Source organism: Glycine max, chromosome 1 (assembly GCF_000004515.6).
Source record: "Glycine max cultivar Williams 82 chromosome 1, Glycine_max_v4.0, whole genome shotgun sequence".
NCBI lineage: Eukaryota > Viridiplantae > Streptophyta > Magnoliopsida > Fabales > Fabaceae > Glycine > Glycine max.
Genome location: NC_016088.4, coordinates 22,403,640 through 22,417,706, shown reverse-complemented (window position 1 = coordinate 22,417,706; position 14,067 = coordinate 22,403,640).

Sequence of the window (14,067 nt, the reverse complement as noted above, 5' to 3'; positions counted from 1 at the left end):
TAAATCCTGACATTGACAAGAGATGCCACACATGGGGCAATTTTGAAAGCTGTTGTTAGGTGTCCCTAATGACTCATCAGGATTTTCAAGTTTATGCCATAAACCACAGTTACAATGTTAAAAGATAAAATGGACATCCTCTCACGAACACATCTTTGCTTATTCAACTTCCACCGGAATGTGAGTGTAAGCCATTGGTCTGTTTGCTCAAGCAACCTGCGCTCCTGAGTGTTGACTTCCAAGACCGTTCAATCAGAGATTACTCATCTTGCACGTTGGTGGGGGGTGCCGTAAAACAACGAGCAAAGTTCAAAACAAATAAGTTTCAAAATAAAAAAATAAGTTTCAAAATAAAAAATAAAAAGGCATTTGATTGACTGTGCTTTCAAGACGTTCATGTGACCTCATTTTATCATCCTGGAAAGTTTGTCTTTTTAGAGAGAAGTGAGTTATCAAGAATAGGATGTTGGACAAATGGCCTCAGTTACCTTGAGAAGAAGAGGGGATTGAATTAAGATACGAATATTATTCCCCAATTAAACTTTCACTCTCTCTTTTCGGATTAACAATGCACATAGGGACAACCCTTCCCTTGTGTTCAGGAATCCTCTACAATAAGAGACTCTCAGTCTCTTAATCCCTTTTCAGAAGTAAGAAGAAGAGAAGAAGAAATCTCTCTTAAAAGGGATAGATTGTACAATGAAGACCAATCAAAAATTCCTTATTGAATAAGCAAGTGGTTGACCAAGGAATCTTTTTGAGAGGATAAGACATTTCAGTTCAGAAAAACTCTTGATCTTTCGAGAGGATAAAACTGTTTGGGCAATGAAAACTCTCTTTAAAACATTTGAATGGCCATTCATAAAACATTTGAATAGATATGTCTCTTGGAAATTATTTTCTGAAAATCCCCTTTGGTAATCAATTACAAGACTTATGTAAACGATTACAGGTTTTAAAAATTTGAATTAAAACATTTTCAACTGCTGGTAATCAATTACCAGAGAGCAAATCTCAATTTGAAATGATAGAATTCTTTGGTCAAACCTTTTGTTTTTCAATTTGGAAACTTCTTCCTATGATTCTAGAGATCAAATTGATCATATATCTTGATTTCTTGTCTCGAATAAACTTGGAAGCACTTGATCCTTTGGCATCATTAAGACATCAAAACATCTTGCTTCTACATAGGAGTCATTTGACTTAATCCATCAACTGAAAAAATCCTTCAACTATTTCTCGTCCTTGGAAAATTCTTTTTGCAAAAAATCAATTGCTTCTTTCATTCTTCCTCACTACGAGGCTATGAAAACAAGACAATGATGGTTACCTCATAGCCCTACACTGGGGCGATGAAAGGCACCATGCATAAACCCCAAGTGAACCTAGGGGCAGATTAGAAGTTCTCACCCAATAGGTTCCCTCCTACAAGGGCATGACGAAAGGCAACGATTGGTACCTCAAAGCCTTACACTGGGGCAATGAGGGGCACCGTGCATGAGCCTCAAGTGAACATAGGGGCCGATCAAAAGTTCACACCCGTCGATGTTTTTAAACAAGAAAAAAAAAAAGGGGAGACAAGCCCTGGAATTTCAATAGCTTGATTAATTATCAAACGACTCCATTCCCGTCACTCCAAAATGGTCAAGTGACTAAATCAAACAGAACATACGCTCTGAGGGAGTTCCCGGAGAGATTTGCAAAAAGATGGGATGAGGTTGCATGAATTATCACCTCTTTCAAAAGGACAGTCAATCTGTGTTTTCCAAAAAAAATCAAATCAAAATCAAAATCACAAAATAGGGAAAGAATGCCATGAACATTGTACAACTTTCCATTACATTGCATTGTTTCATATAAAGTCCGCATTTACCCAAATTTCACAACAAAGGTTGCATGCATTTGCATCCCTCAAAATCATGTTAACTACATAGATTCCCTACATCTAAATGTCCAAATCTTTTGAATTTGGGATGACCGGCTCTCTCGATGAGTCGATCTCTTGCTTTCTCATAAGGATGGACCCTCGGGTACTAGTACCCTGGTCTTCAGAGGACTACACGTCCTCGCCAACAGAGGGCTGCACGCCCTCACCTTAAGAGGACTGTGTGTCCTCACCAACAGAGGGCTGCGCGCCCTCACCTTCAGAGGACTACATGTCCTCGCCTTGAGAGGGCTACACGCCCTCACCTTGGGTACTAGTTACCCTCACCGTCAGAGGACTACACGTCCTCGCCTTGAGAGGACTACACGTCCTCACCATCAGAGGGCTGCACGCCCTCACCTCCAGAGGACTACATGTCCTCGCCTTGAGAGGGCTACACACCCTCACCTTGGGTACTAGTTACCCTCACCGTCAGAGGACTACACGTCCTCGCCTTGAGAGGACTACACGTCCTCACCATCAGAGGGCTGCACGCCCTTACCTCCAGAGGACTATAAGTCCTCGCCTTGAGAGGGCTACACGCCCTCACCTTGGGTACTAGTTACCCTCACCGTTGAGAGGACTACACGTCCTCGCCTTGAGAGGACTACATGTCCTCACCATCAGAGGGCTGCACGCCCTCACCTCTAGAGGACTACATGTCCTCGCCTTGAGAGGGCTACACGCCCTCACCTTGGGTACTAGTTACCCTCACCGTTGAGAGGACTACACGTCCTCGCCTTGAGAGGACTACACGTCCTCACCATCAGAGGGTTGCACGCCCTCACCTCCAGAGGACTACATGTCCTCGCCTTGAGAGGGCTACACGCCCTCACCTTGGGTACTAGTTACCCTCACCATTGAGAGGACTACACGTCCTCGCCTTGAGAGGACTACACGTCCTCACCATCAGAGGGCTGCACGCCCTTACCTCTAGAGGACTACATGTCCTCGCCTTGAGAGGGCTACACGCCCTCACCTTGGGTACTACTTACCCTCACCGTCAGAGGACTACACGTCCTCGCCTTGAGAGGACTACACGTCCTCACCACCAGAGGGCTGCACGCCCTCACCTCCAGAGGACTATAAGTCCTCGCCTTGAGAGGGCTACACGCCCTCACCTTGGGTACTAGTTACCTTCACCTTCAGAGGACTACACGTCCTCGCCTTCAAAGGGTCATGTACCTTCAACTTCAGAGGACTACACGTCCTCGCCGTCAAAGGGTCATGTGCCTTCACCTTTGTAGGGCTACACGCCCTCACCTTCAGAGGACTACACGTCCTCACCTTTAGAGGACTACACGTCCTCGCCATCAGAGGACTACATGTTCCCCATTTTCAAAGGGGGGCATGCCCTCACCTTTAGAGGATTGCACGTCCTTGCCATCATAGGACTACACTCCCTCGCCTTCGAAAGGCGACACGTCCTGAACTTCAGAGGACTACACGCCCTCGTCTTTAGAGGACTACGCGTCCTCACTTTCAGTGGACTCCATATCCACACCTTAAGATAATTTAAGGTCCTCTGTCCTTAAATGCTTAACCGAGACTTGCACTCCCGGTTAAGGGACCAGTAGTTTACTTTTAACGGTTCCTGGGCCACCCCCTGATATTGGAGGAGGGCCAACTGTGCGAGCACAACCAGAGAGGGAGGCTATCACACAGCTACTATGCATACTGGGGCAAGATTTCACCCGTGCCGCTGCAAAGAGAAGAGTGCGGATCATGCGCACTAACATGACCACTCTTACACAGATATAGATGACATTGCTACTTAGCAACATTCTGCCCAGCGACCGCAATGCCAATCTCCCCCTGCAAAAGTATCAGTTGGTCTGTGTCGTCCCGACATGGGTAAGTATGCATATAGTTCAACTGATTTCTGATACCATTTATTGTTTGCAGGGATCGCACCCACAAGACACCCAGTGGACCCGGAAAAGTCCAACAGGGCCCTGGGGTTTCCAGCTCTGGTTACGGGCCTCTATCAGTCCTACAGGGTGCCCGTACCCCCCCGGCAAGGTCACGTCATCATAGGTAAGTATGCACATCGCTCAACTGATTTCTGATTTCATCTTTTGTTTGCAGGGATCGCGACTGCAAGACACCTAGTGGACCCGAAGAAGTCCAACAGAGTCTTGGAATTGTCAAGCTCTAATTACGGGTCTCTGTCAGTTCTACGGAGTACCTGTCACCTCCAGCAAGGGCATCAGGCCCCCTACTAATCGAGCTTTCATCAAGAAGTACTGCGCCCCAGACAGGCGCAGGGCGAAACACCACAGCAGCATTGGGATGGTCGGCAGCGGGAAACAGACGCACCGCCATCACCTCTAGAGTTCACCTCTGCTCATCCACAAAAAGGTTTGAGTATTGCCTACACAACATGGCCGACCAATAGGCGACCAAGTCCAAAGCCAAATGTAAGAAAAGTACTAGGTCAGTGACCGACAAGTCATAAGGCGTCCAGCTAAAGACGTTAAAGAAGCGCTACTAGGAGGCAACCTAGTACCTTTTGAATAAAACGAGCACAAAGCTCGGAAGGTAGTCATACCTCACAAAATATATATATGTATGTTTAGGTAGAAAGATACCTTAGATATGCATGTATGTAAACAAAAACACACTTCACAAAATATATATATGTATGTTTAGGTAGCAAGATACCTTGGATATGCATGTATGTAGCAAAAAGATACCTCACAAAATATATATATATGTATGTTTAGGTAGCAAGATACCTTGGATATGCATGTATACAACAAAAATACCTTACAAAACATATATATGTATGTTTAGGTAGCAAGATACCTTGGATATGCATGTATATAGCAAAAATACCTCACAAAAATATGCACATGTTTAGGTAGCAAAATACCTCATGAAAAAAAAAAAGAAAAAAAAAAACAAGAAAAAGAAATAAACAAATGATAATGATAAAAAAAAAGAAGGAGAAAAAAAAGAAAAATAAGTTGTCAAGCTGAAAAACCAACATGCTTTTGAAAAGAGATGACTTCCAACTTTTCTTTGGAAAAAGTTCACTGATCATAACCAATTTTTGGAAAATGTGTCTACACCTGAAGGGTGAATGCTGTGAAATTTCCCCGGACGCCCGAAATGGACTCGGATGAATGCACAAATTGATAAAAGAACATATTTTGGAAACATTGGGTTGATTTAAGATAGAGGAAATGAATCCTGAGCCCTAGCATCACATGACCATAAAGATTTGACACTTGAGTGTCCACATAGGTGCATGCATGGCCAGTTTTGCATAAGATTTCCAAATCATCATTTTTGCATTTTTGTGTCATGGAAATAATGTGGGGCATCCCTTTTTATCCTTGAACCAAACCAAACCCCGACATGTATCATGTCTAGCCATTCTACAAACCTTGAGCCAAAATCCTGACTCACCATGAACCTTGACCTAGGGTGAGAATGTCAATCCTTACCCTCGGGAGCAAAAAGGAAAAGAAAGGAAATTCCCAATCAAAGAGTGGGAGAAAAAGAAAAAAGAAAAGAAAGGAAATTCCCAATCAAAGAATGGGAGAAAGAAAAAAAAGAAAAGAAAGGAAATTCCCAATCAAAGAGTGGGAGAAAAAGAAAAAAGAAAAGAAAGGAAATTCCCAATCAAAGAGTGGGAGAAAGAAAAAAAGAAAAGAAAGAAAATTCCCAACCAAAGAATGGGAGAAAGTAAAAAAGAAGGAAGTTCTTGATCAAAGAAACTAGAAGAAATGTGCAGAGAGGTCTTTGGACCAGACAATATCTGAACAATACAGAATTGTCACCAAATGAACAAAAAAAGGAAGGAAAGGAAACCACGACCTAAAAATGGTCTCCTCCCTTTAATTACCAACCAAAATTCCGTGCGCTAGCGACCCTTTTTTTTCGCCCCGCACTAAACAAAAAAAAAACAGAAAAAGAAAAAGCCAGGAAAATCAAAAGCCAAAAACACACAAAAACCGAAAGAAGAAACCACCAAAAGAACCCATTCCCAAGGGAAGCCCTATTGACCTATGATCACGCATGTAATTTTTGATTTGATAGGAAATAATTTGCAAAGTCAAGTCATGACATATCTATGGTTCGGAATTAGGATAAAACACTTACCTGTGCGAGATTGATACACTTTGAGTGGATTTCTTCTATTTTTGTCGAACCCAGTGTTTCCTCTAAATGGTCATTTAGAAACGAAATGCTAACATCCAAGATCTAATTTATGGTTATGGGGGATCCCATCAGCAGACTCTCCTTCCCTGGTAGGCGCATTGTTTGTCACTCAAAAAAGCATATGCTGCTCTAAATCAGTTGGAATATTTGTCTCTTTGCTAAAGCATGTTTGCATTTTAGTGGAGAAAACAACGAGACTTTTCAAGTCTCACAAGTTATCCAGAACTACGTAGGTCTGAGTTCCTCATTGGAGGATACGTAGGAGCAAGAGCCTCGCTTTTGTCGACCACACCGCCTTTTGTCGCCATGACTCAAGAGCTGGTAGCCCGCGGAGACACCTTACGGTTATCCGCACCTCGTCATTCAGTGACCCCAAGTGTGATTGACGAGCAGAGACCAATATGGTCATCTGCGCCCTTTCCGGAGATGTCATCATTTTCCGATGGAGACTTTTCAAGTCTCACAAGTTATCCAGAACTACGTAGGTCTGAGTTCCTCATTGGAGGATACGTAGGAGCAAGAGCCTTGCTTTTGTCGGCCGCCCCATAATCTTTGTCATACTGACCCTGAGGTCATGTGACGTGCACCCTTGTATCATCCAGAGGCGGCGGGCCCGATGATACGCGGAGATACCTTACGGTTATTCGCACCCTTTTGTCATCCAGAGGCGGCGGGCCCGATGACAAGCAGAGACCAAGTTTGGTCATTCTGCACCCTTGTATCATCCAGAGGCGGCGGGCCCGATGATACGCGGAGATACCTTACGGTTATTCGCACCCTTTTGTCATCCAGAGGCGGCGGGCCCGATGACAAGCAGAGACCAAGTTTGGTCATTCTGCACCCTTGTATCATCCAGAGGCGGCGGGCCCGATGATACGCGGAGATACCTTATGGTTATTCGCACCCTTTTTGTCATCCAGAGGCGGCGGGCCCGATGACAAGCAGAGACCTTATGGTTATTCGCACCCTTGTATCATCCAGAGGCGGCGGGCCCGATGATACGCGAAGATACCTTACGGTTATTCGCACCCTTGTATCATCCAGAGGCGGCGGGCCCGATGATACGCGAAGATACCTTACGGTTATTCGCACCCTTTTGTCATCCAGAGGCGGCGGGCCCGATGACAAGCAGAGACCAAGTTTGGTCATTCTGCACCCTTGTATCATCCAGAGGCGGCGGGCCCGATGATACGCGGAGATACCTTACGGTTATCCGCACCCTTTTGTCATCCAGAGGCGGCGGGCCCGATGACAAGCAGAGACCAAATTTGGTCATTCTGCACCCTTGTATCATCCAGAGGCGGCGGGCCCGATGATACGCGGAAATACCCGAGTGGTTATCAGTATAAACATTCTTTTGCTATCTGTAAGACAGAACGCTTGATAGCATGCAGAGACTGACATAGTCTTCTGCACCTTTTGTTCCTCCGGGAACAACAAGTCATTTACATGCGGAAATTTCATGGTCACCCGCGACTCTCGTCAACCGAGAGGAGCGAAATAAGTGTCATACACTGATTTTCGTCCGGGGACCTTTGCTTGATGACATGCGACCATTCTTTGGTCCTTGTGAGATGCTTGGCATCCATCATTAGGCAATTTGTGAAATTCTAGGAACGACAAGTCATGGTCACCCGCGACTCTCGTCAACCGAGAGGAGCGAAATTAGTGTCATACACTAATTTTCGTCCGGGGACCTTTGCTTGATGACATGCGACCATTCTTTGGTCCTTGTGAGGTGCTTGGCACCCATCATTAGGCAATTTGTGAAATTCTAGGAATGACAAGTCATGGTCACCCGCGACTCTCGTCAACCGAGAGGAGCGAAATTAGTGTCATACACTAATTTTCGTCCGGGTACCTTTGCTTGATGACATGCGACCTTTCTTTGGTCCTTGTGAGGTGCTTGGCACCCATCATTAGGCAATTTGTGAAATTCTGGAATAACAAGTCATTTGCATGTGGAGATTTTATGGTCACCTGCGACTCTCGTCAAATCGAGAGGAACGAAATTAGTGTCTTATCTTTACTTTCCTTTTATCTCCAATAAAAGACAAGTAAAGAGGGGCAACTGTCATACCCTAATTTCGTCTGGGGACATTTGCTTGATGACATGCGACCATTCTTTGGTCCTTGTGAGGTGCTTGGCACCCATCATTAGGCAATTTATGAAATTCCAGGACATGCCGAAAAACCAAAAAAATATTGATGCACAATCCGTAAGTTTCCGTGACACACCGGAAATCAAATGGAAGCATCGTTGCATAATTAAGTGAGGTTCCGTAACATTCTGTAAGTCAAAAAGGGGATGATTATGTAATCCGCAAGGTTCCGTAACATTACGGAAAGAAAACAAGTATCGTTACGAAATTCGTAAGTTTCCGTAACTTTACGAAAAAAGAATCACCAAAAAGAGCCAAAGGGGGGTGTATTTAGTAAAATGGGGGGGTGCAAACAGTAATTTTCGAATCTGGGCCCTTCTAGAGGTTTCTGGGCAATTTCTTGCTTAAAATTGAAGTAACCTAGCTCGCCTGGGTGAGCTGAGCTCGCCTGGGCGAGCTAGATGGCCACCACACCCCCCGTTTTGTTGAAAAATGGGATTCCGGGGCTTCTGGGACACCCGTAATGCTTCCGTAAAATTCCCATAACTCTAAATAAGCATAATTAACTTAATACGGGTGAGACGGAAGAGAAAAAAAGAAGAAAATCAAGTCCTATATGCTTCCGTAAGGCTTCCGTAACTTTTTCGTAAATTACGAAAGAGGGGGGGTGAACTTATCAAAATTGGGGGGGGGTGCAAATAGCAATTTCGAAATTTTGAATTGGGCCTTCCAGAACGTTTTTTGAAGCTGGGTTGCTTCTGGAGGAAGCAACCCAGCTCGCCTGGGCGAGCTAAGGTCGCCTGGGCGAGCTGGGCGGCAACCTCCTCCCCCTTTTTCCTATAAAAAGGCTGAAGGGGGCTGTTCTAAGCATCCCTGAGCCCCCTGGCTATGTATTTCAGCTGTTTTGGGTGAAAAAAATTGTTTCCGTGAAGAAAATCCAAGCCGAGGTGCTTCCGTAACGCTTCCGAGATGTTTCCGTAAGCAAATCCGTGAAGGTTTTCGTCCGTTCTTCATCGTTTTTCATCCGTTCTTCGTTCTTCAACGGGTAAGTTTTCGAATCCGAGACTTTCAATTCATTTCTTGTTTTTTTAAGCTTTCATCTTTATTTTCGATTTCTTTTCTTCCGTCTTTAACGCGCTTTTACCGTTTAAGCCGTTTTCTCACCTAATAAATGATAAAATGAATTTCAACCGATCATTTGTGTTGTAATCTCATTTAATCACTTTTAAAATGAAATCTAACCGATCGTTCACGCTATAACCTCGGTTAAACCAAAAAAAGTAAAATAATAATAAAATAATCAAAATATCTTGAAAAATAATAATAAAATAAACAAAATATCTTTGAATAAAATAAAACAAAAAAATCAATCGGACGTTTTTCTTTGGAAGTTTCCTTGAATGAATTGATTAATAACCAAAGTGAAACTAAGACTAAAATAGACTCACAAATCAAGTTTTGTCCGAAAATCACTAAAAACCGTTTTAAGGTCCAACGCCTTAAACGGTCCTCTTTGCTTTTATCGGTTAACATGGACCGTTCAAAAGCATAAAATCAACATGTAACTTTACCGCTTTTGCAAGAACTACGTAGGTCTGATTTCCTCATCGCAATTGAGGATACGTAGGAGCAAAAGCCCCGCTTTTGTCGACCACCCCAAGAGATCGTTAATGGTCCAAATGCCTTAACGTTTCTCTCCTTTCAAAAACAAGAGATCGTTAATGGTCCAACGCCTTAACGTTTCTCCCCTTTCAAAATCAAAAGACCGTTTAATGGTTCAACACCTTAAATGACCTTTTGTTCAATAAAAACATATTTTGCAAAAAAAGACAAAAATAACTTAACCAAACACTTTGTTCCGAAAGAACTACGTAGGTCTGATTTTCTCATCCCAAATTGAGGAATACGTAGGAGCAAAGGGAAACACCCTTGTCGACCACAAAAAGAGAAAAAATATAAAAAGGGTATAAAGGATATAAGGACATAAAAGGGAACGTAAAAATCAAAGTCATGTTTGCACATTCGATTAAAGGCTGCCGTCCCTTGGGACGGACGTGTGGGGTGCTAATACCTTCCCCGTGCGTAAATACAACTCCCGAACCTTTCACTAAAAAGTTCGTAGATCGCGTCTTTTCCGGTTTTTCCGACGTTTTCCTCAAATAAACGTTGGTGGCGACTCCGCGCGTATTCCTTTCGTGGAACACGCATCCCGCGAGTCACGCGTCGCCATCCCGCCGAAGGGTAGGTTGCGACACCTCAAGGAGAGATGGGTCCAACTGAGAGAGGGAGAATACACTAAGTTCTAGGGGGAAGTTGCCAGGAGGCAATGGACTCAACTCACAGGGCCCATGGCTAAATATGACCTAGAAATAGTCATGGAATTCTATGCTAATTGATGGCCCACAGAGGAAAGAGGTAGGGATAAGCGCTCTTGGGTGCGTGGCCAATAGGTCCCCTTTGACGAAGATGCCATTAATCAATTCTTGGGGCATCCATTGGTCCTGGAAGAAGGACGACATTGCGAGTTCAGTGAGAGGAGGAGCCAGGCTTTAGGATTTGATGAGGAGGCCATAGGCCAGCTACTATGCGTTCCTAGACAGGACTTCAAAGTCATGCGCACTAGCATGACCACCTTGACACATATCTGGATGACACTACTTTTCAGCAACATCCTCCCCAGCGATCATAATTCTGATATTCCCCATTCGAAATGCTAGCTAGTCTACGCCATCTTGACCCAGGTTAGTATTCATGTGGCCCAGCTAATCTCGGACGCCATTTACCAATTTGCAGGGATCGCACCTCCAAGAAACCTAGTGGACCCAGAAAAGTCCAATAGAGCACTGGGATTTTCGGCCTTGATCACGGGTCTCTACCAGTTCTAAGGGGTGTTGATTACGCCCACAAAGCTCATCTAGCCTCCCATTAATAGGACCTTCATAGAAAAGTACTGCATGCTAAGGTAGGCATAGCAGTAATGGCAGGACCATCAGCAGCAGCCAGCCGCAGATGCACCACTGCCACCTCTACTGCAGCCACCATCCCTAGAGTCCATCTCTGCTCACATGCAAAGGATGAAACCCTATATGCAGCATATGGCTGACCAGCAGGCGGCCAATCATAGGGGCCAGGTGCAGTTGAATGAGAGCTTCTATCAGTATACCTTGCATCAGCAGCGCCAGGATCCCTGTCCTAACTCGTGGCCTACTCCCGAGCAGTTCAGGGCCACAGTCGCATGGTCTGGAGACAGGCCTAGTTTTCAGGCAGGGGCAGGACCCGTAGGGCCCCCAGGAGATGAAGACGAAGTTGAGGAAGATGATGACATGGCCGATGTGATGAACTTCTTCCTTTGAGGAGGTTGAGCCGCTTGACCAGGATTGCTTAAAATTGTGAACTCGTCTTTATTTAATTTATCGCTTTCAGTATTTTGTTTGTTATTTCATTATGATGGAACTTTTCTTTATTTTATCACTTCTAGTATGTTGTCATGTTATTTCATTGTGGTGGTTTGTTTGAAACAGAAAAAAAACTAAACAAAAAGGATTAGTGTATGGTTTCTTTTCTTTCACGCGCCCTTTGTCCCTTTGATAAGTGTAATCTCAGGTTATAACTTTGCTTAGGATTCAAACTTTTTCTAAAAAAAGAAAAACTAAAACTAACATGCTTTTAAAAAAAGAAATGATCGCCAGTTTTCTTTTGAAAATTCACGGATCAAAACACGAAAGGTTTTTTGAAAAAAAAAAGAAACATGCACTTAGAGGGTGAAAACAATGAAAGAATTTCCCGAATTCCAAAATGGACTCGGACGTTTTATATGACTTGATAAAAAAGCAATTGTTGAAACACTGGTTTGGCCTCAATGTGGAAATGAACCCTAAGCCTTAGTGTTTGCATGGCCACAAAGCCTTATATTTGAGTGTCCGCATGGATATGTGCTATGATTAATTTTGCATGAATTTCTAGTTATCATGATATGCGTTTCATGGAAATGATCTGGGCATTCCCTTCTTTCTGAGCCATTGGCCAAACAGATGTCCCAATATAAATTACGTTCTGCCATTTTGGAGGCCTTTTGAGCCAAATATTGACTTTTTGCCATAACCTTGACCTAGGATGGAAATTTCCAATCTTACCCTAGGATGAGAGAGAGGGGGGCTTCCAAGCGAAGCTTTTATTATCTTGGGTTAGAGGTGTTTGTCAAAATGAAAAAAGAAAGCAAAAGAAAAATGCAAAGAACAAAAACAACAAGGAAAGAAAGCAAAAGAAAAAGAAAAGAAAAGAAAGAAAAAGAATCAATTAATCAAAGATAGAAGAAGAGCAAAGGAAAATAGAAAAGAAAAACAAGTTCTTTGGACCAGGCAATATCTTAACAAAGTGCAGAATTGTCGAAAAGAAAAAAGGGGGGGAGAGCAATAGTAACTTGGTTAAGACACGGGGGAGGGGGGGTGTAAAGTGATCACCTGCTTTAGTTACTAACCAAATCTTTGTGTTTGCTCTCCTGTTCCACCCCAAACAAAAGAGAAAAGGAAAAAGGAAGGGGAAAGGCCATAACAGCCAAAGCCAAAATTTCCTACCAAAATCCGACCTTATAAAGTCCTATTGATCCATGATGATTATGCGTATTATCTTTGATTTGATGGGAAATGACTTGCAAAGTCAATTTATGACATATCTATGGTTTGGAATTAGCATGAAACACTTGCCTTTGTGAAACTTTATACACCTTGAGCGGTTTTCATCTATTCGGTTGGACCCGATGTTTCTTCTAATGTTCTTTTAGAAACGAGATACTAATGTCTTAAATCTCATTTTTGGTTATGAGAAATTCTATCTGCACGCTTTCATTTCCCATTAGTCACATTGTTTTTCTTCAAGAAAAAATGTATGTTGTTCTGATCGGTTTGGGGGTTTGTTTCTTTGCTAGGCGTGTTCACATTTTAGTGAAAGATTTCAATGACTATCAAAGTCTTTTGTCTTGCAGAAACTTCAATGTCTTCTGCCTTTACATTTCAAAGACTATCAAAGTCTTTTGTCTTGCAAAGACTTCAATGTCTTCTGCCTTTACATTTCAAAGACTATCAAAGTCTTTTGTCTTGCAGAGACTTCAGTGTCTTCTACCTTTACATTTCAAAGACTATGAAAGTCTTTTGTCTTACAAATATTTCTATGTCTTTTGCCCTTTATATTTCAAAGACTGTCAAAGTCTTTTGTCTTGCAGAGGCTTCAATGTCTTCCGCCCTTTACATTTCAAAGACTTCAATGTCTTTTGTCAAGACTTCAACATCTTCTTTACATTTCAAAGACTTCAATGTCTTTTGTCAAGACTTCAATGTCTTCTTTACATTTCAAAGACTTCAATGTCTTTTGTCAAGACTTCAATGTCTTCTTTACATTTCAAAGACTTCAATGTCTTTTGTTAAACTTCAACGTCTTCTTTATATTTCAAGACTTCAAAGTCTTTTGTTTGGTGCTCTTGATACTTCATACATTTATTTCTTTTGAGAGGTTTCACTGCTTGGGTTTTCGCTAGTTGTCGGTTGGATAACAAGATCGCTGGGATGAAATTAGTGTCCTTATCTTTACTTACCTTTTAATTTTCAATAAAAGATATGTAAAGAGGGGCAACTGTCAAACCCTAATTTCATCCGGGGACTATCATTCGCTAACGTTTTGATTCTCACTAGCCAAATTGAGTTGTTCGACACCAGTTGCCGCACAAGACGAAAGATTATTCAACGTTCTGGTAAAGAATGCAGAAAATACCCAAAAGAGAGGGCAAAAGGGTCATTTTAAGCTTTTTTTTTACCCCTAGCTCACCCAGGCTAGTCTCTAGCTTGCCTGGGCCCTCAAATAGCTTAGGGGTGAAGTAAC